Consider the following 22,409-nt stretch of genomic DNA (forward strand, 5'->3'; position numbering starts at 1 on the left):
GAAGCCTTCTGTGTCCACTTGGAAAATAATTCAGAATTTCATGGTTTGGAGTATTGTTTGATTACCCTCTTCTGTAGATTATAGCTTCATCATGTCTAACTTGTGTAGGAAACACCTTATGCTGTTAACATTGCTGGTGAGTATGTTTTCCTGATTCACCATGACATTCACAATGGTGCAGCAATGAACAATGACATGGGAGTTTGCTGCATTGTGCAGTGGCTGCCTTGACCCCACTCCTTCTATATGAGAATAAGCCCCTTCCTCATATCAAGAAAAATATGGGTGTTTTCTGTTACTTGTAGCTGAATATAATCCCTCTTTGTTTTCAGTTATGTTTGATTGTACATGATTAAAAGTATGTTCATTTTTTGGTGAAAGAAATGATTCTGTAGTTGTTTCGGATAGATATTTTATCAACTCTTTCCTAAGCTTTCGTATGCTAACAAATACTGTGGTTTATCTTTTCTCAGAATATATTTTAAAATACCCATTATAATTATGGATATTCAGATAAATTTGCATTTTTCTTCATTTAATCATTATATTTTTGCATTAGTATTATCATGTTCAAGTATTTTTTTCTCAGAAAAATTTTACTTTTTTGTAGTTAAAATTTTTGATTTGAAATTCATTTCTCATTCACTCTTAATACCAAAAATGTAAAAATTTTTCAGTGCCCTCTGCCACTGACCCATAGGATCACACCTGTAGTCAAAGAGGGGAGTAGAGGGGGCTTCCCTGGTGGCGCAATGGTTGAGAGTCCGCCTGCCAATGCAGGGGACACGGGTTCGTGCCCCGGTCCGGGAAGATCCCACATGCCGTGGAGCGTCTGGGCCTGTGAGCCATGGCCGCTAAGCCTGCGTGTCCGGAACCTGTGCTCTGCAACGGGAGAGGCCACAGCAGTGAGAGGCCCACGTACCACCAAAAAAAAAAAAAAAGGGGGGAGTATAATGAATTTTAATAAGAATGAACACAGACCGCAAAGGGCTGTGAAGTATAATAGCAACAGGATGCTGAAATGGACTTCTTATAGGATTTTGACTCTTGTTAGAGGATATGATTGCTATTTAACCAAGCAAGATGTTTTTCTGTATTGAATGGTGTGAGGAGGTAAACTTTTCTCTCATTGGTGATCATAATTGTTGTTTTCTAGAAGGTAAAAATGAGAATTAGAGTGAAAGTTTTTTCATAAGACATTCCAGTCAGTCACATTAGGAAGAAAAGGAAAGTACTGGTCATTTTTATGATTTGGAGTTTTATCTTTTACCATTTTTAGAGATAGTGTTACAAAATATCCATATAAATGTCTTTGTCCTTCATGGCCACTGAGTGCCTTGATGAAGGAGGTGTGTGACATTTTTCTTTTCAACAGGAAAAGACTTGGCCTTACAAAGAATACAGGCCAGCTCCTGGTCCTTTGGAACAGCTTTTGCATTTCCTACTTTTTATCTAAACACTGATGTATTTCCTGAGGTACCAAGCAGTACCTCAGTTATAATATATAAATTTACTGTTTAGTATACTATGTAATATTTTTAATATCTCCTTTATGACTCAAGTGAGGCCTATAAGTTTTGGTGATTTGTGTCATTTCATGTAATATCATAATTGAGTATAAAAGGAGATATGGGAAATTTTTAATGTTTTTTCCTTTAAGCAGGACGCCTCTCGTTTCGATGATCCACAAAGCCCACAGCACATTTTGCTATTCACAGGTTTCATTTCCATATGCTTAGACTTCCAGCACATATTCTGGAAACCTAGAAAATAAAAGTAACAACTTCAATTTTTATTAAAGAGCAGAAGAAATTTAATATTTTCCATGGTGTTTAGTATTAAGTAAAAACCAGGAGAGAAATATACAAGGACAGTTGTATGCAGCATAAGGAGTAGTAAAAGGGAAGGTTGTAGTGATATACACCTATGATATACACCATGATTAAAACACTCAGAATAGAAAGAAATTTCTTACCCTCATAATGAACATCTGTGGAAAACCCAAAGCTAATATTTTTAATGATGAAAGATTGGATGCTTTCATCTGAAGATATGGAACAAAACAAGGATATCTGGTCTTGTCACTTCTATTTGAGAATGTACTAGAGATTTTAGCCAAAACTATTATACAAGAAAAGGCAATAAAATGCTTAAAGATTGGTTAGGAAGATGAAAAACTATTTCCATTTCCAGATGAGATATCGTCTATTCAGAAAAGACTAAAGAATTTTTTTAAAGTATTAGAGCTCATTATTGAGTTCAGCAGAGTGATAATATACAAGATCAAAATATAATAATTATTTTTAGTGTATTTCTATACACTTGGAATGATATAATGAAGCTAAGACATGCACTTCTAATAAGATGAAAAGGAATAAAATAATTAGGAATAAATTTAGCAAAAGGAATACAAAATGAATACTCAGAAAACTACAAAGCATGGTCAACATAAATAAATGAATGTAAGATAAATGTGAAAACATCCTAATTTCTTGGATCAGAATGTTTAACACTGTTGAAATGGCACTGTGTGGTTTCATTGGTATGAGGTACCTAGAGTTGTTGAATTCCTAGAGACAAAAAGTAGAATAGTTTTTGCCAGGGGCTGGGCAATGGGAGAATGAGGACTTGTTGTCTTACGGATGTAAAAAATTAATAAACAGAAACCTAAATTAAATAGGAGACCAGAAGGGAAGCTATCACACCCTATGAGGATAGCTGAGCCCAACAGAAAGAAGGAGGGCTTTCTCTTCTTGCCTCAAGATCTTGGCCAGTGAGAAACTGTCATAACTCAGCCAATGAAAAGCCACTGTACTTTGAACCCTCAGTTGCTCAGATCATTCTTTGTTTATGATAGCCCTCCCAACATCCTTTTCCCTGCTTTAAAAGAGTCGTCTCCTTGCTCCAGGGATCTCGCATGCCAAGGTTGCAGATCCCAAATTACAATTCTTTGCTCGTCCTGGATAAACCCATATTTTGCTGGAGAAATAACTGGCAGTCTATTTGTTTATCTCAACATGTTTGTGGAAGATGAAAATTGTCTGGAGATTGGTTTCACAATGGCAGTGTATTACATAGTACTGAACTATACACTTAAAAGTGGTGAACATGTACATTTTATGGTATGTGTATATTACTACAAATATAAGTAAAATTTTTAGGGCAAGAGAGTGAAAACACAACCCACAGAGTGGAAGAAAATTTTGCCAATCTTATATCTGAAAAGGAACTTGTAATGAAAATATCTAGACATAACAATTTATAAAAATCAAATAATTCAATTTAAATATGACAAAGGATCTGAATACACATTTTTCCAAGTAAACTACACAAATGTTCAAGGGCATATGAAAAGATTCTGGATATCATTAGTCATCAAGGACATGCAAATCAAAACCACAGTGAGATTCCACTTGACAACAATTAGGATGGCTAAAATTAAAAAGTGAGGCAATAAGTTTTATCGAGGATACATGGAGAAATTTGAACTCTCATATGGGGTGGAATGAAGATAAAATGGCGAAGCTGCTCTGGATAAAGGTCTGGGAGATCCTTAAATATTAAACCTAGAATTATCATATGACCCATCAATCCCACCTAGGTACATGCTCAAGAAAATGAAAACACATATTTGATCAAAACTTATATATGAATTTTGTAGTAATGTGATTCATAGTGACCAAAAGGGAGAAACATCCAAATGTCAATTAACAGGTGAATAGATAAACACAACATGTTTTATCCAATCAGTAGAATATTATTCTGACATAAAACGAAGGCAATATTCACACATAGTTGTCTCTTGAAGAAATTATGCTGAGTGAATGAAGTCCTTCAAAAGGCCATATATAATTCTTTTAATATGAAAGAGCAGAATATGGAAATAGAAAGTAGAGTAGTGGTTTTCTAGGCTGGGGGATTGGAATAGGAGGCTAAGAAGATTAGCAGTGATAGCTAAAGGGCAGAAGAGTTTCTTTTTGAAGTAACAAAAATCCTCAAAAATTGTGATAATTGTGTGTATCTGCAAATATACGGAAACCATTAAAATGTACACTTAATAGATGCCTTCTAAAGTATGTGCATTATGTCTCCATAAAGCTGTTCAAAGAAATCAATGCATGAAGTATTTTGCAATGTAAAGCAGTTTGCATTTCAATCTCTTGGGAATATAAGACTTTCCAGGTTAAACACATCCATCACCTCAGTTAGTCACCTTTATTTTTGTTTGCATGGTGAGTATGCTTAAGATCCACTTTCGCAGCAAATATCTATTATACAATACAGTGTAAGTATCAGAATCATTATGTTTTAATCTTTAGATGCAATTTTATTAGTCAGTTATATTTCAATAAAGATGGGGGCAGGAAGAGTTTCTAGGTGCATTCCAATTTTAAGTACAATTTATAGTTTTTCTTCTGTCAGTGGAAATAGGAATACAATTGCCTTATATATATATATTATAGCTGTTGACATTTCAAGGTTTTCTAGGCACACAGGGAACACTGATCTAAAATAAATTTCCTTCCAGTGTAAAATGTACGCCTGAGAAGTTAATGCACACACCTCACAGCCTGTGGTTTGACTGAGATTTGTCCTGGCACCCAGCTGACTGATTCAGACCTCCTACCAGAGCCAAGTGCGCTGGGATTAGGTACCTTAAGTACTTAATGAGTGGGGATGGGGCAGGGATGGGTGGAAGGTTCAGCGCTGTCAAGGACCAAAGATGAAAATGGAGCCGGCCCTTTACTACAGATAATGAGTTCACATTTAAATGTCTGCGTTTCTTAACAAGAAGCACAGCTCCATGAATGGCCATACAGCCAGCCTTACACCAAGCCCTTGAGCCCTGGAGGACATAAAACCTTGTTCCAGGCAGGGCAGGCCTGAGCCATCCTCTTATCTGTACTAGCTCCGTCTTAAAATTGAGTCAGGAATCCCAGTGCACGAGGAGCTGCGAAAGACAGCAGAGACAATCCCGGGGCAGGAAAAATTTCTGTCACAAACCAAAAGTGCCAGGCCGGGACAGGTCCCATCCCAACCGCGGAAAGTGGTTCCGCTGACTCAGGCTTCCTCTCCCAGGCTGTCACTCAGGCATGAGGGGGTGGGGTACTGGGACCTGTCCAATCAGGAGGCCGGTGAGGCGGGTGGGCGGGGCGACGCGGCGCACCGGCGTGGACGTCGGTTCTTCCCACCGCGTTGGGCTGGCGGCTTACCCTTCAGGGTCTCTGGTAGAGCTTCCGTCTCTTCTGTTCCGCTCTGACCTGCTCTGGTGGTTGCAGTCGAGGGAAGGACGCAGGAAGACCTAGGAAACCTCGCAATGGTGAGTGTGCTGCCCCGGGGAGCGGAGACGGGGCGGAGGGAGTGGTCGGAAGCGTCCGGAACCGGCCTCTTCGCGGTCAACTCCGGAGTCTGCGGACACGAATCCACCGGGAGCGCCGCGCGGACCTCAGTCCCCTCCGATTTGCAACGTGGGGGCTGAGCCGGCAGCCGGGACCCGGTCCATGCGGGTGGCGTCTTCAGCCCGACCCCGGAGCCTCTCTGGGCAACTCTGCACCCGCAGCCCCGTGTCTCTTCCAGATTGTGCGTTGACCACGGGGAGGGTCATTAAGGGACCATTCTGTTTACTATAGTGGAGGGACCAACTATAATGTCCCTTGTCCTTTTAGTTTGAAAGGAGGTTTTCATTTTTTATGGATTACAAGTTTATATCCATTACTGTTTAAAGGATCAGATCTTGCAGTAGTTTCCTTTGTAGAAAACTCCTAAGGGAGGGAAGTATCTCAGGACTCCCTGCCCGCATATCCTCCTACACTCTTCCACTGTTAACTCCAGCCACCCTCAGATAACTAGTTTTGATTACTACTTCATCATCCTTTTAGCGTTTCTTTATACACAAACAATCCAGTGCGAATGCCTGTTTTCCTTACAGTTTTTGTTCTTGGAATGATTACTTGGGATCCGCGTATTTGATGTTTGACTACTGAAAGTTAAGCCTCACCCCTCCCTTTTCCCCTAGTGCTTCTTACCTGGACGGGCTGGTAAGAAAGCCTGGAGGCTCCTGCCCTGTGAGCTGCTGTTTGCTGGGGTCTCCTCCTGTGTGCTGTGCTGCCCTGTATTGCATTGTTGACCCCACCAAGCCTGGGTTGTATTCACTTAGAACTCCGAGTTGGCAGTTTCTGTTAATCCCTTGTACCTTGGGAGCAGGAATATGAGAATGGGTCCCTCCTTCCAGTGGTCCTGGGTTGATGTCTGAGCTGGAACCTATCTGTGTTTAGAGTGAAGGTGTGACTGAAGCTGGGTTTGCCCAGACATTAGTGTTGAGGGAAGGACTGGGGGAGTAGGAGGATGATTATACCCTGTGAATGAGGTGAGCCCAAAAGACAGTCACTACTTAGAGAGCAATTACTTCAAAGAAAGTGAAAGAAAAGAGACAGGGAAAAGCAGCTAGTAGGTGGTGAGGTTCCAGAAGGCTCACCAAAACTTTTTAAATAACTTTTAAGAGAATGTTACCCCTTCATCTATTACAACAAGGCTCCTTACCCTCTGGGTTATGATGGACAACACCCACTGTCTCAGTTTGGCACAGCAAAGAGATTAGTTCAAACCCAACATAAGTGAGTTCCTTAAATTCTATAAAGCAATCAGTGTCATGAGGAGGCCTCTAACCCCGCTGGCAGTGATGGGAGGCTCTCTGGAGGAGGGCCTTAAGTTGTCCATAGGCTTCTGATGCAAGGCACTGCCCAGGTCCCATCTTAATATGCCATTAAAGCTGTAATTGTCTCCACGTACTGGGATCTCTTAAAAATAGAGGGCTCCACTGAGGTGCCTGTTATGGCTTTGGTACTGGAAAGAGCATCCCAGTCAGCTCAGACTGACTACTCACACCTACTTGTTATATAATGGAGCTAAACCTTGGCCCTCTGGCTTATGCCTCCCGGTGGAGAGATGACATTTCTTTCTACAGTCCTTTGAAACATGCTGTGGTGGTGGAGGAGCCATTGTCTCCAACACCTTGTTTCCCTGGGTAGTTGCTTGGGATTAACTGAATGCACAGGTCTGGGGAAGTGCATAGACTAAGGATGACAGTACACCCTGAGGTATTGTCAGGGTGTATTGGAACTCGGTGGAGAGTTGCTGCCCTTCATCCCTCAATTGGGACAGCCTTGGTAGATAAGCACACCCATGGTTCACCACACCTAAGGAAAAATCAGAAAGTCCTCAGGGGTGAGCTGTACAGATCTGTCATTGTCTTCTTCTTCTTTTGGTGTAGACTTAAGCGTTTTTAGATCGGTTTTAGGTTTAGAGAAGAATTGAACAGAAATTATAGAGAGTTCTCACATAACCCTTCTCCATCCGTACAGTATTCACTGTTTTTTAAATCTTGTAGGACTGCTACATTTGTTAGAATTGCTGAACCAATACTGATGCATTAAAAGTGCACAGGTTGTATTAGTGTGGACCTTTTGTATTGTGTTATGTAATGTATGGATTTGACAAATACACAATATGTGTCCATCATTTATGCATATGTAGTGTAATTTTACTTACGTAAAAATACTCTGTGCTCAGCCTGTTGATTCGTCTCTTTCTCTAATCCTCAATTCCTTTAAAACAAAAGCCAAAAATCTTCACAGCCAAAGATATTTTTATGGTCTCATGCTTTTGTTTTTTCCAGAACCTCGTATACTTGGCACCGTACAGTATATAACCTTGTTAGATTGGCTTCTTTCACTTAGCAATATACTTTTAAGCTTCCTCCATGTATTTTCAAAGCTTGATACCTCATTTCTTTTTATCACCAAAGAGTATTTCATTGCACTGATCATTTATTTATTAGACTCTTGAAGTATATCTTGCTTAACTCTAACTCTTGCCAATTATGAATAAAACCTCTACAGATTTTTGTATACAGGTTTTCTGTGAACATAAGATTTCAATTCATTTGGACAAATAGCAAGGAGTGTAATTGCTGAATCTTACTATACATAATAAGAGTATATTTTTTGAAAGAAAGCTCCTGTCTTTCATTGTTAGGGTACCAATTTCCTTCCACCTCAGCAATGACTGAGGATTATCTTCCCATCTTCACCAATATTTGCCGTTCTGAGTATTTTGAATTATAACCATTTATAAGTGTGTCGTGATACCTCGTTGTTGTTTACTCAATTTCCCATTGACATTTGATGTGGAGTATGTTTTCATGTAGCATATTTCTTTTTGGTGTATCTTCTTTGGGAAGCTGTTTGTTCAGATCTTTTGCCCATTTTTAATTAGGTTGTTTTTCTTCTTACTGTTGAGCTTTAAGAGTTCTTTGCATCTGTTGGATACCAGTCATTTATCAGATAAATGTTTTGCAAAGATTTTCTCCTACTCTCTGACTTGTCTTTTCATTTTCTTAACACTTTTCTTTCTCAGAGCAGGAACGTTTTCATTTCAGTGAAGTGAAATTATACCTTTTTCTTTTACAGACCTTGCATTTGGTGTTATATTTCAAAATTCATCACTAAGCCCAGAGTCACCTACATTTCCTTCTGTATTATTTTCTAGGAGTTTATTACTTTTGCATTTCACATTGAGATCTATGATGTGTTTTGAGTTATTTTTTGTGAAATGTGTAAGGCCTGTGTCTACATTCATTGTTGTATGTCTGTGTGTGTGCATGTGTTTTACGTGGATATCCGTTATTTCCAGTGCTATTTGTTTAAAAGATTCCCTTTTCATTTGAATTTCCTTGCCATCTTTCTCCAAGTTCAGTTGAATGCATTTGTGTGGGTCTATAGGAAAGCAACTGATTAACCCTCAATCTCAGTCTCTTATTGATTCCAGGAGCTATCTCTTTCATTGTTTATTCTTTCAGATGTTTCACAGGGATAATCATGTTATACAAACAAATGTTATAGATTTAGCTACAGGATTCATGAAGATGTTCATTCTCAGGAAGTGAAAGTTCCCTCTGTTAGCAGTTTGTTTTCATAAATGGATGTTGGATTTTATCAAATTCTTTTTCATTTTCATTTCACCCTCTGTCCCTTTCTGATATTTGTACTTTTTCTCTTCCCTATTTTCTTAGTTATCTTGACTAGATATTTATTAATGTCATTAATCTTGGTAAAGAACTAGAGTTAGGGACTTCCCTGGTGGTCCAGTGGTTAAGGCTTCTCGCTCCCAATGCACGAGGCCTGGGTTCCATCCCTGGTCAGGGAACTAGATCCCACATGCATGCTGCAGCTAAGAGTCTGTATGCTGCAATGAAGACCCCATGAACCGCAACTAAGACTGGGTGCAGCCAAATAAATAAATAAATATTTTTTTTAAAAAAAGAACAAGAGTTAAAATTTTTTTTCTCCATCGATATCCCACAGTTACCTTTTTTCTAATTTTTATTATTTCTTTTATTCTGTTTACTTTGCATTTCATATGCTCTTCTTTTTATCGTTTCCTAAGGTACATGCTTTTACGTTATTGTTTACACATCTTGGTGTTTTTCCAGTGTATTTATTTTATGGCATAAATTTCCCTCTAGGCACTTCTTCTGCTGCATCCCACATCCTTTGACACATTATGTTTTCATTTCATTTAGTTCAAAATAAATTTTATATTTCTTGAGACTTCTTTGATCTTCTGTATTATTTCTAAGGGTGTTGTTGAATCTCCAGGCATTGAGAGGTTCTCCAACTCTTGCTGTTATTGATATCTAGATTAATTGCCTTTGAGGTCTAAGAGCATAGTTTGTATGATTTTTCTTCTTTCAGATTTGTTAAGGTATGTTACATATCCCCGAATGTGTTCTGTCTTAGTGAATGTTCCATGTAAAGTTGAGAAGAATGTGTATTCTGCCCTTGTTGCATAAAGCATTCCATAGGTTACAGTTAAGTTGAGTTGTTTCATGGTGCTTGTTCAGTTCAACTCTGTCCTTCCTGATTTTCTGCCTGCTGAAATTTATAGCTTGTGATAAGGGGGTGTTCATGTACAATTATAATAATGGATTCATGTATTCTTCCCTGCATTCTTCACGTCTTTCCTTAAGTACTTTGCCCTTTTGTTGCTATGTATGTACACATGAAGGATTGTTATACCTTCTTGGAGAATGGACCTTTTTGTCCCTATGTAAAGCCCCTTTTTATCGCTGAGTTTTCCTTGGGCTGAAATCTCCATTATCTGAAATTCATATACCAATGCCAGCCTTTTTTTAAAATTAGTTTTGGCATAGTGCATTTTTCTCCGTCCCTTTACCTTTCATCTACCTGTGTCTCCATATTTAAAATGGGTTTTTTGCAGACAACATATAATTACAGTTTTTAAAATCTGATATTACTGTATTTGTCTTTCACTTGTATTGAGACCATTGATGATTGAAATGGTGATTAATACAGTTGGATTAATATCTACTGTACATTCTCCTGTTTCTATTTGTTGCCTTTGTTCTTTCTTTCATTTGCCTTCCCCCTTTTTTCTACCTTCTCTGGCTTTAACTGAGCATTTTACCTGATTGTTCATTTTAATCCTCTCTTAGCCTATCAGTTACACATTTAAAAAAAATATTTTTGGTGGTTGCCCTTGAGTTTTCAGTATATATTTAGAATTAGCCTACATCTTCTGTCAAGTAATACTATCTCTTCATTGGTTGTACAGGTATCTCATACCACACTATTCTCAATTCCCACCTGTTTACCTTACTTATCCACAAGGCTTTCATTACCAGTGTCATTGTTGTTAATATTATTTTACACAAAGTCTTATCTGTTATATATGATAATATTAACGATGTTTATTTATTCCCCTCCTAATCCACCTTCATCATTTGTATTCTTTCTTATGAATTTTGAACACTTGTTTCAAAGTAGATGTAGTAATGACAAATTCCCTCAATTTTTGTCTCAGAAAGTCCTCAGTTCTTCCTTGTTTTTTAAGGATAATTATCCTTGATGTAGTATTCTTAGAGTGGTTTTAATTTCAGAACTTTAAGCATTTCAATCCACTCTGTTCTTGCTTGTTTGTTTTCTGAAAAGGTGTCCAGTTTAATTCTAATTTCTCTATACCTGAGGTCTGTTTCCCCCTCTGGCTTCTTAAAATATGTTCTTTTTGCATTTGATTTTTCTCTAGTTAGAGTATGATATACTTTAGTCTTCTTTTTAGGTGTTTTCATGTTTAGTGTTCACTGAGATTCATGGATCTACAGTTGTTGTCTATCATTAATTTTAGAAAAATCTCAGTGATTGTTACTTACATCTTCTGTTTCTTTCTGTCTCTCTTTTCCTTCAGTTATTTTCATTATATGTGTTTTTAATCTTCTGTTAGAAAAAGTTATGCTAGGATTTATGGATAGTGTGTTCTATCTGTTTTGTTCCTTTTGTCTTTGCATTACACTCTGGTGAAACATTTTTTTTCAGTACAGCGCTTAAGAACAGAATATTTGTGGCATATTTTAAAACGTCTTTATTTTCTCTTTCCCAGTTCCAGAGACACCAGTTTGTCTTTTGAAGGCATTTGTCTCATGGCTCTAGGAAGACTTTCAAATGTTTTCATTCTCTTCTAGTAAGATTGAAAATCACAACTTTTAGGTTCATAAATTCCAGAACGTAAGTTGGCCAGGCAGCAGCTAGCGTGGCTGCTCAGGAAACATTAGGTCCTGCAACTGCATAATGGAGACCTTATGTTGTTTTGGAGGAAACCACCGATGAAACCTTTACATATTTTATAATCATGGACAAATTCACCATCAACCCATAGGAACTTAAGTGAACTCACTCGCAATCTGTAGCTCTTAACCTTTTCCTCAAGGGAACAGGGTTTGATCAGAAGGAGCTATTCTGGCTATTATCTCCGTATGTATTCTACAGTTTGGCTGGAACAATCCCTGAGGCACATGAGTGGAGGGATTTTGTGGTCTAAGTTGTTATTCCTTTTTCCTCAGGTCTGAGCTCTAAGTTTAGAATAACTTTCTAGCTGCATGAAATTATACATAGAGAGAAGGGAAGAACACAGTCTGTGATCATTATTACACAACTTAAAAGCAGTGCTTCCCCACAAGAAGATTTACATTCAGTCAGGTGCATCTAATTACTTCTAAAGGGCTGGAAGACTTTGGAACAGTGGGGCCAGCTGGGCTTTGGTAAAAGTTTGATTTCTACAGGCCCCCTGGACTCTCATGTTTGGTGATAGGACTAGGAGGAAAAGCTTCCAGTTCTCCTCAGGAGACTCATTCATTGAAAACTCATGCAGATTTGACCCTCTACCTCATGGAGTGCTATAAATGGTGGATAATAAGGGAGAAGATGAGTATGAGATTAGATCACTCCCTAACACCATACACAAAAATAAGCTCAACATGGATTAAAGACCTAAATTTAAGGCCACAAACTATCAAACTCTTAGAGGAAAACATAGGCAGAACACTCTATGACATAAATCACAGCAAGATCCTTTTTGACCCACCTCCTAGAGAAATGGAAATAAAAACAAAAATAAACAAATGGGACCTAATGAAACTTCAAAGCTTTTGTACAGCAAAGGAAACCATAAACAAGAACAAAAGACAACCCTCAGAATGGGAGAAAATATTTGCAAATGAAGCAACTGACAAAGGATTAATCTCCAAAATTTATAAGCAGCTCATGCAGCTCAATAACAAAAAAACAAACAACCCAATCCAAAAATGGGCAGAAGACCTATATAGACATTTCTCCAAAGAAGATATACAGACTGCCAACAAACACATGAAAGAATGCTCAACATCATTATTCATTAGAGAAATGCAACTCAAAACTACAATGAGATATCATCTCACACCAGTCAGAATGGCCATCATCAAAAAATCTAGAAACAATAAATGCTGGAGAGGGTGTGGAGAAAAGGGAACCCTCTTGCACTGCTGGTGAGAATGTGAATTGGTACAGCCACTATGGAGAGCAGTATGGAGGTTCCTTAAAAAACTACAAATAGAGCTACCATACGACCCAGCAATCCCACTACTGGGCATATACCCTGAGAAAACCATAATTCAAAAAGAGTCATGTACCAAAATGCTCATTGCAGCTCTATTTACAATAGCCTGGAGATGGAAACAACCTAAGTGTCCATCATCAGATGAATGGATAAAGAAGATGTGGCATATATATACAATGGAATATTACTCAGCCATAAAAAGAAACGAAATTGAGCTATTTGTAATGATGTGGATAGACCTAGAGTCTGTCATACAGAGTGAAGTAAGTCAGAAAGAGAAAGACAAATACCGTATGCTAACACATATATATGGAATTTAAGGAAAAAATATGTCATGAAGAACCTAGGGGTAAGACAGGAATAAAGACACAGACCTACTAGAGAAAGGACTTGAGGATATGGGGAGGGGGAAGGGTAAGCTGTGACAAAGCAAGAGAGAGGCATGGACATATATACACTACTAAATGTAAGGTAGATAGCTAGTGGGAAGCAGCCGCATAGCACAGGGAGATCAGCTCGGTGCTTTGTGACTGCCTGGAGGGGTGGGATAAGGAGGGTGGGAGGGAAGGAGACACAAGAGGGAAGAGATATGGGAACATATATATATATAACTGATTCACTTTGTTATAAAGCAGAAACTAACACACCATTGTAAAGCAATTATACTCTAATAAAGATGTAAAAAAAAAATAAGGGAGAAGATGAAAGAATTTTGTCACACGAAATCAATGTCTTTAAAATGATATTTGTTTCACTTGTATAGCATTTCTGTTGTTTCCCAGCAATCTCTGGGCTCTACCATTAATGAGGTATAAGTTATCATGTGATCACAGAAATAATGTGTAAATAATTTCCGTATGTTCATGATGCCATTAAATTTATGAGGAAGCATGGAGAGAATAAGTTTTTCTCATGATCAAGTCATAGAATAACTCTTTGGAAACAACAGGTTCATAAGTAACCTTACTATAAATGGAATATAGATGCCTAGTGCTGTCAGTCTCATGCATCTTACTGTACACATATTTTGGGTGTTTTAGGACTCATTGGCTATTGAGGATGTGGTTGTGCACTTCACCCTGGAGGAGTGGGCTTTGCTGGATCCTTCACAAAAGAAACTCTACAGAGATGTGATGCAGGAAATCTTCTGGAACCTGGCCTCAGTAGGTAAGGATGGTGACGTTCTTTCACCTAGTCAGTTAGAGAACAAATGCTTTGTGCTACTTGACATTGTTCTAAGATGTGGAATTGGGGAAGGGAGGATATTGGGATATCAGCTGGGCTTGGTCACCCTAAACAATGGATATAGAATCAAATAATTCTTATTAATTTCTAATATTTTGGAATAATTTTTCTGGGTCTGCCTTTTAGGAAAAACATGGGAATATCATGACATTGGAGATCAGTACAAAAACCAGGGGGGAAACCTAAGGTAAGTCACACTCGCAATACAAAGCATTGTCTCAAGTGAGAATCCTGGTAAATTATGAAATTTTTAAAACAAGCAAACAAAACAAATAGCCCCTTCTTCAAATTTAGTTCTTCTTAGAAAATTTCTACCAAAAACATTTTCTTAAATGTGACATAAATGTTAGGTGTTTGCAAAATAGATCACTTGCAAATATTATAAATAAACCCTATATTTGAATATCACTTTTAATAGTAGGAAGGGTGAAGTCCCATTGCAGTACATTCAGTATATTCAATTTCTAACAATTCACACAAGGTGGAAAACCTATACTATTCCTATAAATCATAATAAATACAAGAAATATAAGATCAATAAAGAAATCATTAGAAATGTGCTTTTCATTTTTCCCAGAAGTCCTATGGTAGAGAGACTCTTTGAATGTAAAGACAATAGTTCCTGTGGAGAACACTTCAGCCTTATTCCATCTCTCAGTCTGAAGAAGAAAACTACTGGACTAAAACCATGTGAGTGCAGTGCATGTGGAAAAGTCTTCATGGATCGTTCATCCCTTACTAGACACATGAAATGTCACATTGAACGTGAACCGGGAAAGTTTCAAAAATACGGTGACAAGCTATATAAATGTAAGCACTGTGGTAAAGCCTTTAATCATTTCACTTCCTTCCTAATGCACAAAAGAAGTCACACTGGAGAGAAACTGTATGAATGTAAAATATGTTCTAAAGCATTGAGTACTCTCAGTTGTCTTCGAAAACATGAAAGAACTCATACTGGAGAAAAACCCTATAAGTGTAAGGCATGTGGGAAAGCCTTCACATGGCTCATAACCTTTCAAAAACACATGATAACACACAGTGGAGATGGACCTTATAAATGTAAAGAATGTGAGAAGGTATTTGTTAATCCCAGTTCTCTTAAAATACATGAAAGGAGTCACACTGGGGAGAAACCCTATCAATGTAAACAATGTGGCAAAGCCTTCAGTTATTACTGTTCCTTACGAGTACATGGAAGAACTCACACTGGAGAGAAACCCTATGAATGTAAACAGTGTGGAAAAGCCTTTAGTTGTCATGAAAGCATTCAAACACATGAAAGAATTCACACAGGAGAGAAACCGTATCAATGTAAACACTGTGAGAAAGCCTACAGATACCACAGTTCTCTTCCAACCCATGAAAGGAGTCACACTGGAGAGAAACCTTACCAGTATAAACAGTGTGGAAAAGCCTTTCGATGTAAACAAACCTTTCGAGCACATGAAAGGAGTCACGGAGGAGAGAAACCCTATGAATGTAAGCAGTGTGGTAAAGGCTTCAGTTATTTCAGTTCCTTCCGAATACACAAATGGCATCACACTGGAGAGAAACCGTATGTGTGTAAAACATGTTCTAAAGCATTGAGTAGTGCCACTTCTCTTCGAAATCATGCAAGAACCCACACTGGTGAAAAGCCCTATGAGTGTAAGGAATGTGGGAAAGCCTACACCTGGCACAAAACCTTCCAATATCACATGATAACACATCCTAGAGATGGACCTTATAAATGTGAAGAGTGTTAGAAAGTATTCCTTAATCCTAGTTCTCTAAAAATACATGAGAAGAGTCACACTGGGGAGAAACCCTATCAATGTAAACAATGTGGTAAAAGTTTTAGTTCTCAAAAAGGTTTCCAAATGCATGAAAGAACCCATACTGGAGAAAAACCCTATGAGTGTAAAATATGTGGGAAAACCTATACATGGTACAAAACCTTCCAATATCACATGATAACACACACTAGAGATGGACCTTATAAATGTAAAGAATGTGAGAAAGTGTTCATTAATCCCAGTTCTCTTAAAATCCATGAATGGAGTCACACTGGAGAGAAACCCTATCAATGTAAACAATGTGGTTTAAGTTTTAGTTCTCAAAAAGGTTTACAAAATCATGAAAGAAATCACACTGGAGAAAAACCCTATGAATGTAAGGAATATGGGAAAGCATTGTTTGTTACCAGTTCTTCTCAAAGACATGAAAAGACTCACACTAGAGAGAAACGGTATGTGTGTAAAACATGTTCTAAAGCATTTAGTACTCACAGTTCTCTTCAAAATCATGCAAGAACCCACATTGGAGAAAACCCCTATGAATGTAAAATATGTGGGAAAACGTTCAGTTCCACCTATGTTCAAGTGCATGAAAGAACTCACACTGGAGAGAAACCCTATCAATGTCAGGAATGTGGGAAAGCCTACATTTCTCTGTCAAGCATTCGACGGCACATGAGACTGCACACTGGAGAGAAACCATATAAATGTGAAGAATGTGGGAAAGCCTTCCTTTATCACAGTAATTTACGAAGGCATGAAAAGGTTCACTAGATAAAACCTCTTGTTTGTAAACAGCTTGGGAAACACTTCAGTTGGCCCACATCCTTAGACGTGAAAACTCCTATGAAGAGGTATAAATGTAACATGAGATAACTTGATGGAAAGTAATCCATGCCTAATGTTCCAGAAAACCTTCAGTATGAAAGAGTTGTTTTAAAAGTTTTTAAATATGCTGTGTTTAGCAAGGATCTTTCTTAAAGTGTATCCTTGGACATAGGATCTCTACGAATTTCAAAAATAAATATTAATGTGAGTTCTGTAAGTTGTCTTTCAACAGTAGTACATAAGGTTCAAAGGTAGTGATTTTGAGTTTAATCAGATGGTTTTTTTCTCTTTCTGTTTTGAAGTCTGTTGGATCCATGGATGAATTAAAATGTATTTCTAATATGCAGGTAGGCTTAAATTTTTATAATATTCTGTTCATTCTCTGTTAAAGGGTCATTGAAAATGGCAGTTTGGTATTTGTTGGGATTTTTCTACTGGCCTTGGGTCGCAGTTCCTGTATACCCCTAATCTATTATATATATTGCACCTTTTTTACTGAGAAAGATCCTTTTTGGGGGGTGGTGGGTATAGGAGCCTTTTTCAGTTTCCCATTCTATTAAAGGCTTGGAATAAATTTTTATGTATGGAAAGGTTGTCAAAGAGTATACTTTTACGTAAATTATGATTTTCCTCTTTGCTTTTCGTCTTTCCTTCTGACTGGTAGTTGGTGAATAGAATTTGAATTAAGAAGAGAGACTTATGAGACTTCCCTGGTGGTCCAGTGGTTAAGACTCTGTGCTCCCAATGAAGAGGGCCCAGGTTCAATCCCTGGTCAGGGAACTAGGTCCCATGTGCTGCAACTAAGACCCAGCACAGCCAAATGAATAAATAAATACTGAAAATAAGGGGAGGGGGCTTCCCTAGTGGCACAGTGGTTGAGAATCCGCCTGCCAATGCAGGGGACATGGGTTCAATCCCTGGTCCGGGAAGATCCCATATGCTGTGTAGCAACTAAGCCTGTGTGCTACTAAGCCTGCGTGCTAGAGCCCGTGAGTCACAACTACTGGGCCCATGTGCTGCAACTACTGAAGCCCGCACACCTAGAGCCCATGCTCTGCAACAAGAGAAGCCACCACAATGAGAAGCCCACGCACCACAACGAAGAGTAGCCCCTGCTTGCTGCAACTAGAGAAAGCCTGTGCGCAGCAACGAAGACCCAACCAAGCCAAAAATAAACAAATAAAACTAAAATTAAATTTAAAAAAAAGAAGAGAGACTTGTGATAGGACAAAAAATCTATAGAGTTGGAGCTAACATTGCCTGTGAGTAATGTTAGGAGCTAGATTTACCAGAATTCATCTCCTTTGTGACTCTGTGTTAGAAGTCCTCAGTTGCATTACCTGAGTTGGATTGAAAGGCAGATGCAAAGAGGGTATTATTCAGATTTTGGAGCCACCACACTGGGAAAGAGACAGATGAATAGGAGGTTTGAGGACAATGTCTTGCAGCTTATTTCCCAGATTCTGTGTCCCTGTAGTTAAGAGTATCTCCAACACCACCAACAAATATTTGATTTCCATTTTATTAGACGTCTAGTTTTCCCCTGATGTCTTGACTAGTTCCACATCAAAATCCATCAGAGTTTGAATTTTTCTGTAAGGCCTCATGTCCACTTGGAAAGTAATTCATGTTTCATCATTGGGAGTATTGTCTGATTACCACCTTCTGTAGCTTATATCTTTATAATGTCTAATTTGTATAGGAAACACCTTATGCCATTAATAATGTCAGTGAGTATGTTTTCCTGATTCACCATGACATTCAGAAGGGTGCAGCCAAAGAGGTCAACATGGGGGTTTGTTTCTCTGCTGCACTGGGTAGTGTCTGCCTTGACCCATTGTTTCCATGTGAGAATAAGCTCCTTCCTCATATCAGGAATACTGTGGTTCTGAAACCTAATGGTGTATCCCAAGTGGGATCTACCTGGAGACATCCTCGTTTGTATAAATCACATCATTTCCTCCCATCACCATCTGTAGACTATTTCCAGCTCTCAAGCCTACTCTGTGCCTGCTTATGTGGAAACATCTTTAGAAATCCATGTATATCCCACTCTGGAAAATTTCCTGAGGCAACACCAGTGACTGTGAGTTGAGAGGGTAATAGAAACAGTTGGCAGAACCTATGTTATGGGCACATTCCATCGGCCACAGTAATCCTGGCTGTCTCATATTTGTAAAATATGTTTGCTTGCTTGTTCACACAGTACTTCAGTTTTTACTGAGTTTGAATGGGGAATCATACACTCTGGAATTTGTCTACGTAACAGTTACTCCATTATTGTCTCCCTCCCCACACCCATTTACCATAAAGGCTTTAGCAGCCTCTGTTTATGCATCCAGGTGTCTCTAAACCACCCATGGTGGACACAAGTTATCCAAGGCATTCTTGTACCAGAAACTATTCTCAGCTGTTAACTGCACACAATTAGAACAGCTCTGCTGGCAGCTGACAGAGTTGTTCTGTAAATGGAGGCCCTCCCATGGCCAGAGTTGAGCCTCCACAGCCAATTTCCCATTTTGCCTTGGGTCATGAATGTAGGACCCCTCAGTTTTGCAAACCAGAGTCTTCCTCGTTAAAAAGACATTGGTACTTGCAGCATAAAGCAAAAATTGGCCCCTCTGTCACATCCCACTTGCTGAAGGAACTGTGTTCCCCCCCAGTTAATGTCTTTTGTTCTAGAGTAGGTCACTTCTTTCTGGACACATGGCCACTGAGGAGTCACTTGGGATCCCAGGAGAGACCAGGGAGTCCACATACTTTATATACAGTGTGCTGCCACCACACCTGATGGGGTCCACTGCAGAGATGCTGTGTTCTGTCCCTAAATCAAAGAGGCCATCTGAGATGAGAGATTGGACCCAAGCATTAGATGGATTAGTCAAATTCCAGGCAATCGTGCTAGCAATAGAGAATTCCCCAGCCAAGAATGGAACTCATCTGTACATTGTTACAGATCCTTTGGCCACTGCCAATGATCTAGGTGCCTCAAGCACCAATCACAGCTCCTTATCCAAAGTTACCCCCTTTGGCATTAAGAAGTCTGAGAGTAACGCCTCACAATATCCAAGTCCAAATCAATGACAGTCCTTACTCTGTGCATATATTAAACCTCAGTCTGCAGAGGCTGTGTTCAGAGCGATAAATTGACTTCTGGGCACACTCTCACCTGGGATCTGATGGTATTAACCTTGGTCCTGTGAGTCCCCGCAATCCGTAACCACTTAGAGGCCTCTAACCTCAATGTTAGGCAATATTCATGGGACATCCCTTCTCTGCCATGGCTGCCTTAGTGACTGACCAAGGCATCTGATGTGAACAAACACACCATTGGTAATAAACTCAATAGACATAGTTTCCTGACCAAGGAAGGGGTCCCTACAGCTGATGGCAAACAGACTTTGTAGGGCCCTTCACCCCCTCTACTGGCTACTTGCTATGCTCTAAACTTGGTAGATACTTATATACAAAAATTACTTATCCTATCACACATAACCCTTCTGAAACCAAAATGCAATCACTCACCGACACACAGTAGAAATTATTGATATCCACTCAATTCTGAAAAACCAGGCTGTTGAAAAAGGCGTTCACTGGCAGTCTCAGGACCCCAGTCTACAACCCTCATAGGATGTTCTAATGGCTTACTTAAAGCTTGCTTTCTTCTATACATAGGTCTTCCTGCTGTTCAGGGCATTATTCAGATTTAATCCACAGCCTTTGGGGCCAGTTACTTTGTTCTGGTCATCAGGCTTACTGTTATCTTATGAGTAGAGCCTTTCTATACTAGACATTCTGTCAGTGACATTTCTGGTCACTCCTACAGGTCTTTGGTTTATTGTCATAGTAGATCCTGGCCACCACATGTATATCCCACTCCCAGTTCTTCCTCCTAACATCATCCACAGACTGGGTAACCTACATGTCAGTATTTCATTTGGGGCACCCTCCTTCAAACCCCTCTGGCCCATCCAACACAAATGTGCTCTTTTCCTACAGTTTACAATCACAGACTCATCGTCGTTGGAGCCCCTGGCACTGACCTGGGCACACATAATGTCATTCAACAAACATATCATTAATGCCAATCAAGAAATGTCAAAAACTTTCAAAATACATGTAGTAGTCAGCTAATGCCTCAGGTGTTTTCCATGAAGAACAACTCTCTAGTGGACGTGGTAGCTGATGACCACTTGGCTTTGCACTATTTATGAGCCAGGGAGGGAGAGTTCTGTTCCCCTAGGAGGGCTGCTTGCTGCATGTGGGTGGAATACACTGGCAAAGTGCCACCAGTAACACAAATGAGACAGCAAATTAAAATAAACAACAACAACGTTATTGAAATATTTGAACAGATTTCCAGAACCATACTGACATACTTTCCTGGATCCCTCAAAATACCCGGGGATGACAGGATTCCAATGTTGTTTCGAAGCTTCATCATCTTAATTATGTTGCTTGTGTCACATGGCTTTTCAATTAATATTCAAATTCATTTCAATGAGATGTGGCAGCATTCAGTCTGTAAACTTAAGGAGTGAAAGAACTGACCTCATTTTTGATATCTGACTCTTAAGGGCTTCGGGTATCTGCTCACCTGTCTGGCCTACAGTGCATAACTAAGTTAGGAAGGGTGACACCTGCTCCTTTTCTTTTTGTGTCAGCAGGTGGGAGGGTCAAAACTTGAAAACCTGCAGCCTCCACTTATACACACATTAAATAGCCAAGCCATTCTTTACACAAGGCACCTGAAGTAGCTTACCCTTGCCCGACTCTCCTTAGAAAGTACCTTTGAGTAATAAGCATCTTTCTATTTTTTTAAATAAATTTATTTATTTTTGGCTGCATTGGGTCTTCATTGCGGCGCACAGGCTTTCTCTAGTTGCAGCAAACGGGGCTAGTCTTCTTTGAGGTGAGCGGGCTGCTCCTTGCAGTGGCTTCTCTTGTTGCGGAGCACGGGCTCTAGGTGTGTGGGCTTCAGTAGTTGTGGCATGCAGGCTCAGTAGTTGTGGCTCACAGGCTCTGTAGTTGTGGCTCACAGGCTCTAGAGCGCAGTCTCAGTTGTTGTAGCACATGGGCTTAGTTGCTCCGTGACATGTGGGATCTTCCTGGACCAGGGCTTGAACCCATGTCCTCTGCATTGGCAGGTGGATTCTTAACCACTGCGCCACCAGGGAAGTCCAGCATCTTTCTTTTGATGCACTTGAGAACATCGGTGTTGACATCTGATCCCATTTTGGGTAAGGTGTTAATTCTGTCCCCAAAGGGCAATGATAAAACAGAAGGTAACGCATGGAAAATGTCTTTAGGGTGACAAACATGTATTCAGGGTAAGATATTTTAGAACATGAGGAAAGAAATTCAAATACAGAGATCCAAGTATGATCACAGAAGAAAAACTTTGAAACCACCTACATGGTCACTAGCAGAGGAATGAATAAGTGAAATGATAAACAGTCTTATAAAGGAAAAATACAGAACAGCACAACTGAATGGATGGTTTCTGCTCGGATATGTAAAGAGCTCTGAGAGATCATTGTTATCTTCACAACAAGAAAGAAAAACTAAACAACCTGAAAGGCAACACCTGTTCTTAGATTCATGAAAGATTTG

At 39.3% G+C, this 22,409-nt stretch overlaps 1 pseudogene; it reads left to right on the top strand.

Annotated features, from left to right (window-relative positions):
• The first annotated feature begins 5,186 nt into the window (after nucleotides 1–5,186).
• LOC115865313 (zinc finger protein 709-like) lies at nucleotides 5,187–17,325 on the top strand (annotated as a pseudogene).
• Nucleotides 17,326–22,409: the final 5,084 nt, after the last annotated feature.

Source organism: Globicephala melas, chromosome 3 (genome assembly GCF_963455315.2).
Source record: "Globicephala melas chromosome 3, mGloMel1.2, whole genome shotgun sequence".
Taxonomy (NCBI): domain Eukaryota; kingdom Metazoa; phylum Chordata; class Mammalia; order Artiodactyla; family Delphinidae; genus Globicephala; species Globicephala melas.